Here is a 17,531-nt window from a genome sequence, read left to right as displayed (position 1 = left end):
CTTGCCTAGTATGTGCAAAGCCCTGGGTTCTATGCTCAGCACCACAAAATGAGGAAATGTATATACATGGAGGACAAAGAAGGAAACTAATTATTCTAGACTGAGACTTTGGAACCAGCAACCACAAGAGAATTCCATGACCTAAGTGGAGTTGCTTTTCTTACAACTAGATAATCATGTCTCTCGTTTGAAGCCGTGCCACTCTCCCTATCACTGTCAGGCTTTGTTTTTGAACAAGCCAAACTCAACTCCACCTTGGGACCCTTGTGGCTGTACTACTCAGCACCTATGTGACCACAGAAAAGTGACAGAATCACTTTGCAACTCAGTTCCTCATCCACTAAATTCAGCCATTCAGGAAGTATGTGCTACTTGACCATCTGAGCTAACTATAGACCATGTCCTGGCCTAGGCACTAGATACGAAGCAGTGAGCAACACAGACAACAAAACAGTTAAACAGAAGATGTTATGGGGAAAAAATAAGAGTTCACATATTATTATGGTCAAATGGTGGCATTAGAACACTACTCTTTTGGAGTTAAAACTGTATCTTGTATTATTTTCATTATTTGGGGATATAATTGGTGTTTAGATTATTTGAATGAAGTATATAAAAGTATAAAATGTTATAAATCACAACTGTTAGAAGACAATTTTTACTATATGAAACAACAAAAATCAAGGCTTTAAAAAGTCAAACATAAATGACAAGTGGTAGTTTTAAAAGACAGTTTTCAAGCGTCCTGAGAATTTAAGTCTACAGCACTGGCTTTTTGACCCATGTTTATGTAACTCTCATAACCCAAGGGACATGACAGCCAAGGGTCCTGTCCAAACAAACATTGTAGAAATTTATTAGAACCATCAGGGATATTCCATTTCTCTTCCCACAGCATCCAGTTCTTATCTCAGACAGATAAGTCTCTGTGTGATTTGGTGAATGTTGTGCATATTTAGAATTTTTTGCATCATTGAGAAGGCAAAATATTTTTTAAAATCTTTATTAAAAGCAATGAAAATTGACTCTTCCAGAGAAAGTATAGTTTTAGGAATGTTGCTATGCAATCTATGATAACAGCTATCTACTTAGGAGCTGACAAATTGTTTCAAGAAAAATGTACACAAGGATATTGTTTTTTTTTTTTTTTTTTGCCAGTCTTGGGACTTGAACTCAGGGCCTGGGCACTGTCCCTGAGCTTCTTTTGCTCAAAGCTAGCTAACACTCTACCACTTGAGCCACAATGGCACTTTCGGCTTTTTCTATTTATGTGGTACTGAGGAATCAAATCTAGGGTTTCATGCACGCTGGGCAAGCACTCTACCACTAAGCCACAGTCCCAGCCCACAAAGATATTGTTTACAATTCAAAAACTGTAAAATAGAAACTGCTACAGAATTTTTTTTGGTTGGTCCTGGGGTTTGAACTCTTGAACCCAGGTTGGGCCTGGGTGCTGTCCCTGAACTCTTCTGCTGAAGGCTAGTGCTCTACCACTTGGAGCCACAGCACCACTTCCAGTTTTCTGGTGATTAATTGAAGAGTCTCATAGACTTTCCTGCCCAGGCTGGCTTTGAACTGTGATCCTGAGTGATCCAGCTTTGAGCCACCAGCACCCAGCCTTGCTACAGCATTTTTCCAATATCAATCCTTAGTCAAGGACTCCTTGGAAAAACTATTTTGATCCCTTTATCAACTTGATTGATAAGTATTTCAGCTTCAGTATATATATGGGCAAGCTCTATAAAGTAAAATTGTTTTCACCCATTTTAAACAAACATTTGGTAAGTGAAAATGAAGTTTACTATGCTATGATGTTTATTAGCCAAGCTGAGGAATAACAAATAACTCTAGGGGTAAATAAAATGAAGTCTCAGAATGAAAGAGCACACAAGGAATTGGCCTGACTTCACCAAAACCTCAAAGTGTGGTCTCAATAATCCAGAATATTCCTCTGGAAAATAATCATTAATGGTAATTAATCTGAAATACATTTACATGTACTATATCACTGCCTGTGTAACTAGAGGTTCTTATTATTCTCACTTTTTTTTTTTTTTTTTGCCGGTTGTGGACTGAACTCTGGGCCTGGGCGCTGTCCCTCAGCTCTTCAGCTCAAGGCGAGCTCTCTACCGCTTGAGTCACAGCGCCACTTCTGGCTTTTTCTGTTTATGTGGTGCTGAGGAATCGAACCCAGGGCCTCATGCATGCAAGGCAAGCACTACCACTGAGCCACCTTCCCAGCCCTTATTCTCACTTTTTAGATGAAGAAACTACAGATCATAAAGGCCACCACAATCAGCTCTCCTAAGCAAGGCAGTGGTGGTGTGACAGCAACAGAAGCAGCAATGACACAAATTACACTCGCCATGTGCTGGCATGGTTCTCTGCACTTTCATATGTCAACTGGTATACCTTATGACCTTATAATAAAGTAGCCAGGGATGTTTATGGACTACCAGCCTTCTCTTTCTCCATCCTGCCTACCATATATAAAATCAAATGAGGAAAGGAGAGACATGGTTTAAAAAGAACTGTATTTACTACCTGACTCATGTAACTGAAACCCTTCTGTACATTACCTCTACAATAATAATAAAATTGTTTTTTAAAAAAATCCCTTGTGGCTCTTCCCAAATCATAATTTATTCTAAAATGTTTTTTTAATTTATTTTTTTTTGGGTCCGGTTGTGGGGCCTGAACTCTAGGCCTAGGCACTGTCCCTCAGCTCTTCAGCTCAAGGCTAGCGCTATACCACTTGAGCCACAGCGCCACTTCCCGCTTTTCTTTTTGCTTATGTGGTGCTGAGGAATCGAACCCAGGGCCTCATGCATACAAGGCAAGTGCTCTACCACTGAGTCACCTTCCCAGCCCTATTCTAAAATGTTAATTATTGAAATTGGATGATGGAAATTTCTCTATACTATTTGTCTATTCCTTTATGGTTGAAGTTATTTTATATGCCTTTTTTTCCCTCTAATATGGAACCTAACCTCCTGATGGAGTAAGAGGCCTAACAATGAATTCAGATGGCTATTCAATAATAGAAGAAAGTGACACTGATCTATCCACCCACTCAGCCCATGACCATAAACTGGCACCCATTATGTGTTAGAATAGGTAAAGGCCCAATGAAGGACTCCCATCATCACCAACTAAGAGTTTAGTAGTAGATACAAAACAAATGCAAAAGGAATTATGGAAGAGAACTATTTATGAGAAATGCTATTAAAAGAAAAGTCCAAACAAAGTGCTCTGTGTGTTGGAAAAAGAAGTCATAACAGAATAAAGTCCATTACATAAAACTCTGACACAGTCCAAAGTTTTTGATATATTAAATGTTATTTAAACTTAGTGAGTGACCCATAGAGGAAAGCAGCTAAATCCCAAAACAAAATTAGGTCTGGAATACCAGAATATTTGATCTCTTTTATAGTATTATAATGGTTCCCAGAGTGAAATTCAGAATTCTTGTGAAAAGGAAAAGAATCCCTCTGAACTGCTTGGCCAAAATAAACTAGAGAAGATTTATCTAGAAAGAAGTTCACTAGCACATTCTTTATAATATTTAAACTAATAACATGAATGTACTACAGGAAGCCAGGTGCTGGTAGCTCACACATGTAATCCTAGCTACTCAGGAGGCTGAGATCTGAGGATCATGGTTCAAAGCCAGTCCAGGCAAGTCTGTGAGCCTCATATCTCCAATTAACCACCAGAAAACTGGAAGTGGCATTGTGGATCAAAGTGGTAGAGTGCTAGCCTTGAACAAAAAAAGAATTTAGCACCCTGAGTTCAAGCCTCATGGCCAAAAAATAAATAAATAAGCAAACAAATAAATAAATAACAGAATATACAACAGGGCTTAGTAATATTCAGTTCTACTGATGTGCAGTAACCCATACATCACAATTTTAAAAACTCTCTTCCTGAATGCTGTGCTCAAAAGCAGAGCATTCAGAAGTGGCGCTGTGGCTCAAGTGGTAGAGCGCTAGCCTTGAGCTGAGGAGCTGTGGAACAGCGCCTAGGCCCAGAGTTTAAGCCCCATGACTGACAAAAAAAAAAAAAAAAAAAAAAAAGCAGAGCATTCACATACCTGTAGAAATTCCTACAGTGATACAAATGTCCTACATCAGGGCTGTCTAATACAGCAACTACTAGTCACAAGTGACTAATGAGAATAAGATACTCAATGTTTAACTCAATTTCATCTCAACTGATTTCAGTTTAAGCAGCAATGTATGACTGGGAGCTACTACATTGCATAGCACAGTAGAGAATAGCAAAGAACATCCAGAGGCCATGAGAATGAAACACTAAATTTTATAGAGTGAAAGGAGAGGATCCAGTAAGCAAGTATCCATTAAGAAGCATCTATTGTAGATTAACTGACATGAAAAATATTCATGATGTAGTCAAATGAGGAATAAGAATTAAAAGCCATTATATAAAGTGTAATCTTATGGATTTGGTCTCCAGAAGTGAAAGCGAGAGATGGGAAACATAAAAATGATAGTTTTTTTATGTTTAAAAATGGGAGGTAGACTGGGAGCCAGTGGCTCATGCCTGTAATCCTAGCTATTCAGGAGGCTGAGATCTGAGGATCCCAGTTCAAAGCCAGCCCAGGCAGGAAAGTCTAGGAGACTCTTATCTCCAATCAACCACCAGAAAACCAGAAGTGGAGCTATGGCTCAAGTGGTAGAGTGCTCGCCTTAAGCTGAAGAGCTCTAGGACAGCACCCAGGCCCAGAGTTCCAGCCCCATGACCGACAACAACAACAACAAAAAGAGGTAGAATGGGCATTGTTGACAGCCTTACAATGGTGGATATATACACTGTCAGGCCTAGATCCATTTTCCTGTTCTTTAATAGGAAGAGATTCCCTGTGTTATTCCCTGTGTTGTTGACACAGAAACTGAGGCAGTGGTTGGCACTTAACGGTACTTTAACAGGTATCCTTTGCTCTCTCCTTTCCTACTCAAAGACCATCTGGCTAGGAAGCTAAAGTCTACTTGTGACCACAAAGTGACCATACCAGTTCAAGTTTTGTGACAAGGATGGAACTGCTATGTCAGCAACACTATCTACTTTGGACTTAACATTTGTTCAGACAAATATGCCCTCACTTAAAATGTTATCAGCTGTCAAAACAATTCCCAACTGACCAGTCAACTCAGTGTCCATTCTCCCTACACAAAGAAAAACATCCTTTCTAACAGAAACACAGTTCTATTTCTGATTGGTCTAAAAATAACTTCATCTCTCTTGGAAAGAACTTAAGAACCAGACCTAATCCAATCAGGAGTTGGCATTCCCCTAGTGACAGGAATGGGTTGAGGAATGGATACATGACCCAATTCAAGCCAATGAGCTTCTCCTACGAGTTTTCTGGGGGCTTCTGAAATACATTCTCACTTGTAGGAGGACAGAGAAAGGAGTAATCTTTCTATTCATTAGATCCTGCCTGCTGCCCATGGCAGGTACACATACCTCTGAAGCCAAGACTGCTGCAAGTAGAATTTGGACAATAGTCTGAGAATCAGACTAGTACTCTGGGAGGGCACAACCAAAAAAAAAATCTTAGGGCGAGAAGCCTGCGACAAGTGTTTATGTTAACCCTGAAGTCTGCCCTACCGGTAAGATACTTACCCTTTTATGAGCCCCAAACGTCCACATTAGAGAGACCATCTTAGACACAATAGGTGTTAGGAGTTATTCATGTACTTCGAGAAGGCAAGGAAGTCAGATTTTCTAGTGGGCATGCAAGGCTAGGCACAGGGTCCTGACAATACTGCTGTGCTTGTTCCACAAACAAATGATTAGACAGTAAGTTCCTAAATACTGAGTTATTTTGTAAGATCTTTATATGCAGGCTTTTGTTAAAAAGAAAAAGTTGCTGAATCACTGGTTTTGTGTGTGTGTGTGCCATTCCTGCCACTTAAACTCAGGTGCTCAGCACTGGCCCAGAGCTTTTTTGCCCAAGGCTAGTGCTCTACAACTTGAACCCAGCTCCACTTCCTAGTTTTTGGTGGTTGATTGGAGATTAGAATCTCATGATCTTTCCTGCCCAGGCTAACTTCCATTCTCAGATTTCAGCCTCATGCGTAACTAGGATTATAGGAATGAGCCACCAGTGCCGGGCATATTGTGCTTATTTTAAAGGCCTCATAATAGACACAGCTGACATTTTAATGTCAAGACTGTGTGAGGCCTTTATTTCACGCAATCCTCACAAGAAACAAGAACACTGCTTACTTCATCTATTTAACAAATGAGGAAAACCTGAATCTTAAAAAGGTTAAGTAGCTTGTGTAAGCAAATAGAGCCTAGGCCAACATGTGAATTCATGTCCAAAGGGACTCAAGTGCTTTGTATCTAACCCTCAACCTTGTATTCTGCTGATGCATAAATAAGAGCATGTCCATGACTTCCCTGAGATTGTACTACCTTTCACGCTATTCTGTCCTCTTGACCCTCTAAATACATGAAAATCAGCACAGCACAAGTTCCCATTCTTTGGTTTAGAAATACGGCCACATTTATAATGTCCCACACTCAACATATAATTTGTAGAGACCATAAAGAAACTAATGGTGAAACCTGTACCCCTAACAGAAAGCCATATGATTATGTTTAGTTGATGTTGAAGATCAGGGTCATGTCACTAGCTTTAAAAAAAATAGAAGTATGTAATAGGACTAGGAAAAAGGAATGCTTTTCTTTTCTTTTTTGCAGTCATGGAGCTTGAACTCTGGACCTACGTGATGTCTCTCAGCTCATCAGCTCAAGGCACTACCACTTGAGCCACAGCACCACTTCCAGCCTTTTCTGTTTATGTGATGCTGAGGAATTGAACCCAGGGCCTCATGCATGCAAGGCAAGCGCTCTACCACTGAGCCACCTTCCCAGCCTTTATTAAGCCTTTTCTAGTGCCAAGTTTCAAAGTGTCTCTCTAGTGCCAAGTTTCACTGTTTGTCACCTTCCCTCCCCCCTCTATTCTCTGTCCCCCCCTCTGTCTCTATCTCTCTCTGTCTCTGTCTGTCTGTCTCTGTCTCTCTCTCTCTCTTTCAGCTTCATAGCCTGTTGTCCAGGCTGAGCTCAAGCTCCTAGGCTCAAGTATCTTCCACTTCAGCTTCCTCAGTCCTAGGACTGCTGGTATGCACAACACCAGGTCTATAGTGGCTACTATCTGACCCTTCTGAGATATTTTATAGATAAGGATAATTATGGACCTTGCCCAATGTTATTCTAACTGCCTGAACCGCAAGTTCTGGCTTTTCCCATTATACAACTATGAATTTCTCTAAGTTCCAGCACTTTTCAAGGACTAGCTAGCAGAAACAATGCAGCTAAGGCCACTGAAAAGCTAAATATGTTACTAGTCTTCCTAGAAATACCATTTCACTTAGGTTTCTGTTACTTTACTATTTTGGTTAAACAAAAAAAATCAACTAAAAACAAAATAGTTTTTCTGAGCACACACTTTATGTAGTCTTTTATTCACAAGGTAACAATCATCAGCCTATTCTGTGATCTCTCTCCCAAATTCTATCATTTCTAAAGTCACCCTACCATTTCCTCTCTAAAATCTTGTAGTTATTGCCTCAAATCGAAGCCTGCTAATACTTTGGAATATTTTTCCTACATTTTCCTCTAGTAGTTTCTGACTTTCAGATTTTACACTAAGGTCTTTGATCCACTTTAACTTTATTTTTATGCAGGAGTAGGAATCAAGTTTAAATTTCCCTCTGGGTATTTTTTTTTTTTTTAAGGAGAAGAACCTGGTACCAGGTTTGAAATTAGGGCTCAGCTTGCTTACCTGCTCAGCTGGTGTTCTACCAACCACTTGAGCCATACCTTCAGCCTTGCTTTTTGCTAGTTATTTTGGATGAGAAGTCTTGCAGAATTTACTGCCTGGGCTGGCTCTGAACTATGATCCTCTAGATCTCAGCCTCCTGAATATCTTAAGATTACAGGCATGAGTCACCAGTGCTCAACTTCAGGTACTCTTAGGGAAATCCGATCACATCATTTTCCTTCCTTTATTTGACTTCACTTTTATTATTTTGCAGTCCTGGGAACTGAACCTACAAAGTAACTGTTCTACCACTGAGCTACAAGGTCAGCCTCATTTCCCTTCCTTTCAATGGCTTCTCCCTGCCATCTGGAAAAAATCCAAACTACTGCACAAAGGTTCAGGGTGGGGGGCTGGGAAGGTGGATCAGTGGTAGAATGCTTGCCTTGCATGCCTGAGGCCTTGGGTTCAATTCCTCAGCACCACATAAGCAAAAAGAAAAAAGCCGGAAGTGGCGCTGTGGCTCAAGTGGTAGAGTGCTAGCCTTGAGCTGAAGAGCTGAGGGACAGCGCCCACGCCCAGAGTTCAGGCTCCATGACCACCCCCCCCCCCGCCAAAAAAAAAAGGTTCAGGTGGCTCTCCAGTTTTATATCCTCCCTTCTTCCTAGTCTAGCATTGCCAGAACCTGTTCTCCTTCCCACCAGTGGCCAGGAGGCATCACCTTCCACATTCCTCTCTTAGCCTTAAGTGTCCTCCTCAACGTCCTCCCATTGCATTCAGGCTGCCACTGCCCTTCTGCACTTTCACTCCCTCACTCCCTAAACAGTATCCACCCTGTGGGCTGATTATGAGACAATTCTGGATCATAAAAAAAAAAAAAAAGAAATCTATGCTCAAAAAATATAAGGGAGGAAAGGAACAGACATTTATTCATGATCTCACAACACAACATGAAGAGCTTACCTTTCCAGTTTTCATGTATCATAGCAGTATTATTGACAAGTATCAAAATATGAAAGCAACACAAGTATGCAGCAATAAATAAATGCAGAAACAAAATGTGCTATAAACATACAATGAAGTATTATTCAGCTTTATAAAAGAAGGAACTCCTAACACATGCTACAACAACAACAAAAAGGATGAATCTTGAGGCATGATGGTAAGTGAAATAAGGCAATGACAAAAGACAAATACTTGCATGACTCCACTTATATGAGATCCCAGAGTGCTGAAACCCATACAAAGAAAACAGAATGGTGGTTGCCTGCAACTTGTAGAGGGAAAATGAGAAAATTGGGAGTGGTTCAATGAGTGTAGAATCTGAGTTTGTAAAATGACCAATTCTGGAGACTAGTTGTACCAGTCTGCGAATACAGTGATCCCTCACCTGTTGGGGGGTTACCTTCCAGAGACTCCCTGGATAGGTGAAAATCTACAAAGTAGAAAGCATTAAATAGTTGTCCCTCACTATTTCATGGTTCACTTATTGCTACTGCGTACTTACACTACTATACACTTAAAAATTGCTATTTAAGGGCTGGGAAGGTGGCTCAGTGGTAGAACCCTTGCCTTGCATGAGGCCCTGGGTTCAATTCCTCAGCACCACATAAGCAAAAAGAAAAAAGCCGGAAGTGGCGCTGTGGCTCAAGTGGTAGAGCGCTAGCCTTGAGCTGAAGAGCTGAGGGACAGCGCCCAGGCCCAGAGTTCAGGCCCGACAACCGGACCCCCCCCAAAAAAACCCAGAAAACAAAAATTGCTATTTAAAAATGTTTGTGCTGATAAATTTGTGTGCTTTACCACAATTAAACATTTACGTTGAAAGAACTAATAGTCCAAGAAATTTTTTCCTATCGATATGTATACACTCAAAAAAAAAAAAAAACCCAAAAACCAACCCTAGGAACATACTGTACTGTAATCTGCCATTTACACCTAAACCATATGAGGCAACATCTCTGCTATGTGTACCTCCCACCTAAGCTTTCCTCAGTGGCTGAAGTCTTGATCACATGACTGCATCATAATTTAGCCAGTCTGTTTTCAGCTGTTCATTATTAGAAAAACATCACAGTTGACATCTCTGCATACTTTCTCATGATGCCTCATTCTACAATCTCTGTTCCTAGCGTCAGTATTCCATTCTCTTGGCTTTTTTGTCAGTTGTGGGGCTTGAACTCTGGGCCTGGGCGCTGTCCCTCAGCTCTTCAGCTCAAGGGGAGCACTTTACCACTTGAGCCACAGCACCAATTCTGGTTTTCTAGTGGTTTATTGGAGATAAGACTTGTCTCACAGGCTTTCCTGCCCCGGCTGGCTTTGAACCGTGATCCTTAGATCTCGGCCTCCTGAGTAGCTCAGATTACAGGTGTGAGCCACTGGCGCCCAGACAGTATTCCATTTTCCACGTGGGAAAAGTACCACTTTATCATCTTAACTCCCATCCTGTGTTTCTACTTCCAACTCCAACCTACCCTTTGCCTATGTGGCTAGACTGACTAGGCATGTTTAGCTTTATTTCTAAGTATATGCCTTTCATGTTGCTAATTGATATCTCACCTACAATTATCTTTTCCAACTATTATTACGGGCATAAAGGGACTGTTTGGGGTGGGAGTACCGCTTAGTGGTTCACATGCTGAGTGTGCTTGAGGGCCTCCCTGGGTTCAATCCCTAGCACCAAGAAAAGGAGATACAGGAAGGGGAGGAAAAAAGGAGGTTTAAAGGAGGAAGAGGAAGAGAAGAAAAAGCCATAGCTTCTTCTCTATTTTGTAACTGCTTTTGCTCTTAACCTTATCACATCTAAGTATTTTAACTTAATTCTTTAGAATCTTCCCAGCAGATAATCATATCAATGATAGATAATTATATCTGTCGTAGTGATTAGAGAAAATGGTCTAGACTCAGGCAGGCCAAAATACAGGATTCATTCCAATATAATGTGCCTTTGGGTACCATTTTTACCTTAGTTTCTTTGTCCTTAAATGGGATATGGGGACTGGAGGCATGGCTCAAGTAGTAGATACTTGCCTAGCAATCATGAATTCCTGAATCCAAACACTTGTACTGTCAAACACACACACACACACACAACACACACACACATTTATACAAATGGAGGATCATAATAGGACCTATCTCACAAGGACCTATCTCTTTAAGTAAAGATTATAGGATTGAAATTAGTTCAAGAAAAGGGCTTAACACGGTACTAGTTCAAAAACTGCTCTCTACTGATAATGAAAGTATGGCTTTTTCCCCACACACCATGGTTTACTTTGTGACTTCTGCATTTCATTGGTGTGCTTCTGTAAGCCATGGCCTCTCCTACTCATCCAAAGTGTGGGCTCCATCAGACTCTCTTAGTTATCTACTCCACCTTCTCAGAAAAGCTATGCTATCTATTTCCTGTTCAGCTCTCATATCTTCTCAGCCTTTCCCTCCTACCCACTCTGTGCCAACTGCATTACAGCAGTCTCCGAGGCTTTAAACACACACACACACACACACACACATACACACACACATACACACTTCACCTTATTCCTCAATCGCTCCCCAGCGCTCTCCCCTCCCCTTCCAGCCAACCTTCTTTGAGCTGCCTACACTCTGTCTTTCTCACATCCCACTTACTTCATCCTACTGATATATTACATTGAACCTTTGGAAGCTACAGATATTATAGATTCCACCCCCACCATTTCACCAGATCTGCTCAGTGGGGTCCCTAGTGACCTCTGAAACTTAGTATTCAGAAGACATATTTTAACTTATCTTACTTAAAAACATCTCCAGCAGCACGTAGCAAAGCAGACCTCTCTCTCCTTTGGCCTTCATTACTATATTCTTCTGGTTTTGTTCCTCCTTAGGCCACTTCTTGGTGAGATTAAATAAATTGTTCTACTAAGAATTATGAAATACAGTCACCCTGCATAATCTGGGACTTCAACAACAAAATCTCTCTAATTGAATGTCTTTATGGTTGTGTTTGTTGAGACAAGATCTTCATATGTAGCATAGGATGGTCTCCAACTCACAGTCTTCCTCTCTCAAACTCTCCAGGGCCAGGACTGCAGAAGTGCCTAGCTCCTCTGGCTCAGTATTGACCTTTAAGTTCCAGTTGTAGCTGACTGCTTTCATCTCCATGAACATGGAACTCTTCCCTGACCATTCTCCCCACCCCACACAGCTAACTCCCTTAAGAATACTTACTTTATATCTGACCCTCCAAACAAGGCTGTATTCACCTCACCACAGGCTTTCTTCCACGGTTCTCATCACCCAACCACTTGTTTGATGCACATTTTCCTAACTAGTCTGTGATCTCCATGAGGGTAGTGACTGGTTCCATGAGTAGCTACACAGTACCTGCCATACCATAGGTACTTACTATGGTTTGCAGGTGTCCTTCAGTAGTGTTGAAATTTAATCTCTATTGTGAGGTAAAATGTGGTTCAGCAGTAGAGTGCCTGCCAAGCAAGCATAAGGCCTTGAGCTCAAACCCCAAAAACAACAAAAAGAAAAGGTAGAAAGTGAATCTGAATATAGTTTCTAGAGATGGGGCCGTTAGGGGTGTTTAGCATTAGATAAGGGAGTCAGGGTGCAGTTCCCATGGCTAGTTAAGAGGAAAAAGCCTAGGGATGCAGCTTGGAGCCAGAAGTCTTTATGTGTAAGGCCATGGGGGTTCAGTCCCCAAAAAACAGAAGAGGAAGAGAAAGTGGAAGAGATGTTTCCTGTCTCTTATCATGTGATACAGAACCACCATGGGAATCTGCTAATAAGAAGGCCATCCTCAGAAGTGGGCCCAAGAACTTCCAGATATGAGCAAAATAAACTTTCTTTATAAAGTTACGCTGTCTCAGAATATTTTGTTATAACAATGAAATAAGACATTATTCAATTGCTACTTCTTGAATCAGCATAAATGGAAGGTTGCAAAGTAAAAAATAAATGGGAAGAGTGATGAGATCAAGAGAAAATAACAAAAATCCTCATTTTTATCATTTTCTTTCTGATCAAGCACACATGCACCTCCTGATTAAAACCCTTTAAAGGCTTCCTCTGCCACTTAAATAAAACCCAAATTCCGAAAATCTTACAAAGAAATCCTTCAAGAGGGGCAGTGGCTATTCTCCGACATCAAGTAGCCAGATCACCGCTGCAGCTCAGTATCTTGTCTCCTACAGTCTGCCTGAAATCCTTGTAGATTCTCAACAAGCCTCCACTGTCTCCCCAAGGCTTTGCACATCCCTCTCTCTGCCTGAATCCTGAGCACTTCGCCAGCCTCCTGTTTTGGCAAAAGACAGCCTTCTTGTCTCCATCTCTCTTTAACCATCTCAAGTAGAAAAACATCTGAGGTTATCTCCCTCTGGGTTTATCTTCCTCGGCGTGTCTTCTGGATGTCCACAACCACAGCTCAAATCATAACCAGTTCTTGATTATTGATCTGTCTCTTACACCGTAGAGTCCCCTGAGGACAAGATGTCTCATTCACTTTTTTACCCCTTGGCGATCAGCCGGGGCCCTGGCTCACAGTAAATGCTCAGTGATGCTCCTTGTAGTAGTAGTAGTAACGATTTAAAAAAAAAAAATAGCTCCCAAGCACTGAGGACTGACTGAAAGGCTTTTAAATATAAACTTATTTTTGCAACAACCTTATAAGACAGGTCACCCGCCCAAACCACATCTCCCGGGCGCCCCCAGAGTCGCCCAACGCGTACATTATCTGTAGTTTTCAGTTTCCTCGTCGACCCTTATGCAAGAAGGGGCTTTGATTTTTTAATCCAAAAAAGAAACTTTCGAGTGAGGCCAAATCATACACTATAGATAGATAGATGATAGATAGATAGACAGACAGACATCCAACTGCCAACAACGCACCCCACACAGCCGCGGGGTGGGGTCAAAGGGCACAAGAGGCGCCACGGCCGGTGGCGGAGGGGACAAAGGTCCGATCCCCCCGTCCTCTCCCCGGGGTCCCCCGCGGCCCGGGCCCTCGCCCGGAACATTCGACGCCTGGCCTGGGCGCGTGTGGGCCGCGACGGCCCGGCTCGCCCTCGCTCACCTGCCGCCTCTCCGCCTCGCGGTGCCCGGGCTGCCGGCGCGCAGCGCCTCCCGGGGGCCGCCCGGCGCCCGCAGCCCGCAGCGGAGCCGTTGCCTAGGCGACCGGGGCGGCCGAGCTCCCGCCGCGCTCGCGCTACGGCGGCTCGGAAGGGACTAGAAGGATCCCGCGTTCTTTTCCGCCCCTGCCGAGCCCAGGTGGAGGAGGGGGTCAACAGAGGGAATCGGGATTCTAAACCGCGAGCTACTGGGGCTGGGGTTGGCAGCCCGAGACCTTGGCACGTTGGAAGGTGGAAAAGGGGGAACTGCGAAGCCGAGGGCGGGCACTTGTGCCTTCGATGCCGCTTGTACCTCAGTTTACATCTCTGTCACCTGAGAAGGGCCTCAGCTTGTTAGATTGTATTCCTCCCTTCCCCGCCCCCCCTTTTTTTTAATCACTGTAAGTTGTTTTGTTTTGGTGATCCTGGAGAGCAAACTGAGGGCCTCCGGTATACTAGGCAAGGACGCCACCATTAACTACTAAACTCTAGACTGAAAGTATAGACTAGAAAATTGATGGAGGGAATGACTGTGCCCAGGCCTTGAGTTCGAGTGTCACTCCCCGTCCCACCCCCACCCCCAACAACAAAAACACACAAATGGTAGAATGCTTGCCTTGCATACTAGAGGCCATACATTGCATCCCTAGCACCGGACATATACACCAGAAAGCATTTCAAAATGGATTCAGGAGACCATGGCCTACACATATATTAAGCTGTTGCCTGGGAAAATGAATTCTTCAATTCACCAGGCAAAAATGACATAGGGATGGAATAACCTTTCAACCAAGCCATGCAGCTGAGCAAATTTAACAAATGTCCAAGGAACTATACATCTAGAGATACCTAGGGTACATAGGGCTAGCCTACAGATATACCTAGTACAACAGGGAATTACAAATTACTTGTGCTAAAAGCACCTTTGAGTCTGTAGTTGGGACTGTACATAACAAACACAGAGCAGGAAAAAAGCTTGACAGTCTGTGCCTTCACTTGCCTTTTGTCTCCTTTGGATAAAGGTACTCTACCAAGAGAATGTTAAACATTTAGGAAGTTTCTATCTAGAAACTGCCGGTAGGCTGATTAGGCCTAAATTTATCTATCTCTTCCTCCAGTCTGAAGTCACCAAGGTAAGAATATCTAAGATACTTTGATTTTTACAACATCCTCAGACCACTAGAGCAACACCTGCCCAGTCATTATCTTAAATCTACAGTTAGATTCACTGACAGAACCCCCTCAAGAGGAAACTTTCTGCAGGGCGCTGGTGGCTCACGCCTGTAATCCTAGCCACTCAGGAGGCTGAGATCTGAGGATCGTGGTTCAAAGCTAGCCTGGGCAGGAGAGACCGTGAGACTCCTATCTCCAATAAACCACCAGAAAACCGGAAGTGGCGCTGTAACTCAAGTGGTAGAGCTGAAGAGCTGAGGGACAGCGCCCAGGCCCAGAGTTCAAGCCCCACGACCGACAAAAAAAAAAAAAAAAAAGAGGAAACTTCCTCCCTAGTCCTAAACAAGAGCAGACAGCACTTGAGAACTGAATTGTCCCCTCAGGGATTCTGACAGATAAACACTGAGATATCCCAGAAATGGAAAGCAAAGGTAATTTCCCTGACAAAACCAAGAGAGACCACAGTTTGCCCTAGAGGGTTTGTTTAATTATGTAAATATCTCACCACCTGCCCCCATTCTTCTGCTATTTAAACCTAGAGCTCACTTTAGTTCTCAAAGACTGGACTGAGAATCTGGGTCTCCCTTTGCATTCACAGCGTAATCCTTCTGGAAATTAAATTCCCTGCTTGCCTTTCACCACTACTATTCCCATTTGATTTCCAGAATGAGTGGCCAGACCTGATGTGTTGGGACTACCTAGAGGTGAACCTCTGGCCTAATATTCCCGAAACTAGCAATGAATCCTGTGTAGCCTAGTAATACAGTTTGTCACCAGATGCAAGTGAGGATTGGTGAAGTTTCTCTCTAAAAGCAACTTTTCACTTAGGGCCCTTGACTTCAATTGCAAAATAAGAATTTCTGGACAAGTCATAATGGTAAGAAAACTAGGTGGAGCTTTACTGAGCAAGTAAAAAGCAAGCAGGCAAGCAGACAGACAAACAGAAAAACAGACATATGCTAACAGAATGTGGATGTTCTACAGGAAAGACAGACACAGCAATTTGGCTGTTAGGGGTATTTATATGGTAAAGGCAAAGGGTCTGACTTCAAAATTATACAAAGATAGGAGTGTTATCTTTGCTCTAATCATTCCTGGTATTACACTTGATTTTCTGAGTTTCTGGACGTTTGGGACATTCTTTAAGGGGATTTAAGCATCCTGTCATAAAACAGGTCCTTAAGGTCCTTGAGATAAGGAAGGTGTCACGCCTGCATTTTGGGTAGGAGGCTGCTTACATTTGGGGGAAGCATTTTTCTCAGGAAGGCATACATCCTGCCAGACAATTGTTAATTCTTAGGGTGAGGAATGCATTCCTGGGGAAGGAAAGTATCTTGTCTTTGAAGCAAACATAGTGCTTCTGTGTTTCGAAATATCCTGTTTCTGAGTGTCGCCCCCACCAAGCCTCATTTTCCTCATTATATCCCGTCTCATTATCATGTCCCCAAAAATGATTTTGAAAAGACTTTTTTTTTTGTCATGGGCTTGAACTCTGGGCCTAAGCACTGTCCCTGATCTCTTCAGCTTAGAGCTAGTACTCTACCACTTGAGCCACAGCACCACTTCCAGTTTTGGAGTGGTTAATTGGAGATGAGTCTCATGGACTTTCCTGCCAGGGCTGGCTTTGAACTAAGGTCCTCAGATCTCAGCCTCCCAACTAGCTAGGATTACAGGCGTGAGCCATTGGTGCCCAGCTGAACAACCTTTTTTTTTTTTTTAAACCCTATTTCTTGACCCTGGTTATAGTTTTGGTTATAACATTTTTCCTCCTGTATTACTAGGAGTCTAACCCAGAACTTTGCATATGTTAGACAAGTGCTCTACCATTTAGTTATACCTTTGATCCCCAACTAAAGATGTGAGTCAGGCATGGTGGAGCATGTCTGTAATCCCAGCACACTTGAAGCACTAAATACATTTTTTGTTTGTTTCTGTTTTTTTAACTGTCTATGAAATCAACTTCCTTTCCGTCAGATTATTCTGATTGCCTTTTTGGTTAAGATCAGGTACAGAATATTCTATTTCATGGGATATAGTGTCTGAGGTTTGAAAATGAAACCAATCAATTTGGGCACCAGCGGCTCACACCTGTAATCCTAGCTACTCAGGAAGCTGGGATCTGAGGATCATGGTTCAAAGATAGCCTGGGCAGAAAAGTCTGACACTCTTTTCTCCAATAAACTACTTAGAAAAGGCTGGAAGTGGCACTGTGGTTCGTCCCTAGCCTTGAACACAAAGTGGCTCCAGGAACAGCATCAAAAAAACCCCTCAAACCAGGTCCCCCTCCCCTTACATTGGAGGCAGTAGGTACTTTTTTTCCCCCCCAATGATGGAGATTGAATCCAGAGCCTTCCATGTGTTTAGCAAGTACCCTCTCTGACACTCATCAATACTTTTATTGAAAAAGTAATCCCCTATGCCAATTCTTAGTACTCATTATACTATGACTTGATATACTTACCAGTTACTAG

At 42.5% G+C, this 17,531-nt stretch overlaps 1 protein-coding gene across 2 annotated transcripts in view; it reads right to left on the bottom strand.

Moving 5' to 3' along the window:
* Positions 1 to 13,951, bottom strand: part of Pkig (cAMP-dependent protein kinase inhibitor gamma) — a 64,334-nt gene extending 50,383 nt beyond the window's left edge. Inside the window, exon 1 of one of the 2 annotated variants that reach the window (XM_069989823.1) lies at positions 13,854 to 13,951. The gene's annotated coding sequence lies outside the window, so the exon portion shown is untranslated. Of the gene's footprint in view, positions 1 to 12,888; positions 12,907 to 13,853 lie in introns of those variants that run through there. The other variant, XM_069989824.1, reaches the window with a different exon arrangement.
* Between the last annotated feature and the right edge of the window lie 3,580 nt (positions 13,952 to 17,531).

Source organism: Dipodomys merriami, unplaced genomic scaffold (genome assembly GCF_024711535.1).
Source record: "Dipodomys merriami isolate MVZ:Mamm:240054 unplaced genomic scaffold, mDipMer1.0.p SCAF_39, whole genome shotgun sequence".
Taxonomy (NCBI): Eukaryota; Metazoa; Chordata; class Mammalia; order Rodentia; family Heteromyidae; genus Dipodomys; species Dipodomys merriami.
This window is presented reverse-complemented; position numbering and strand designations above follow the sequence as displayed.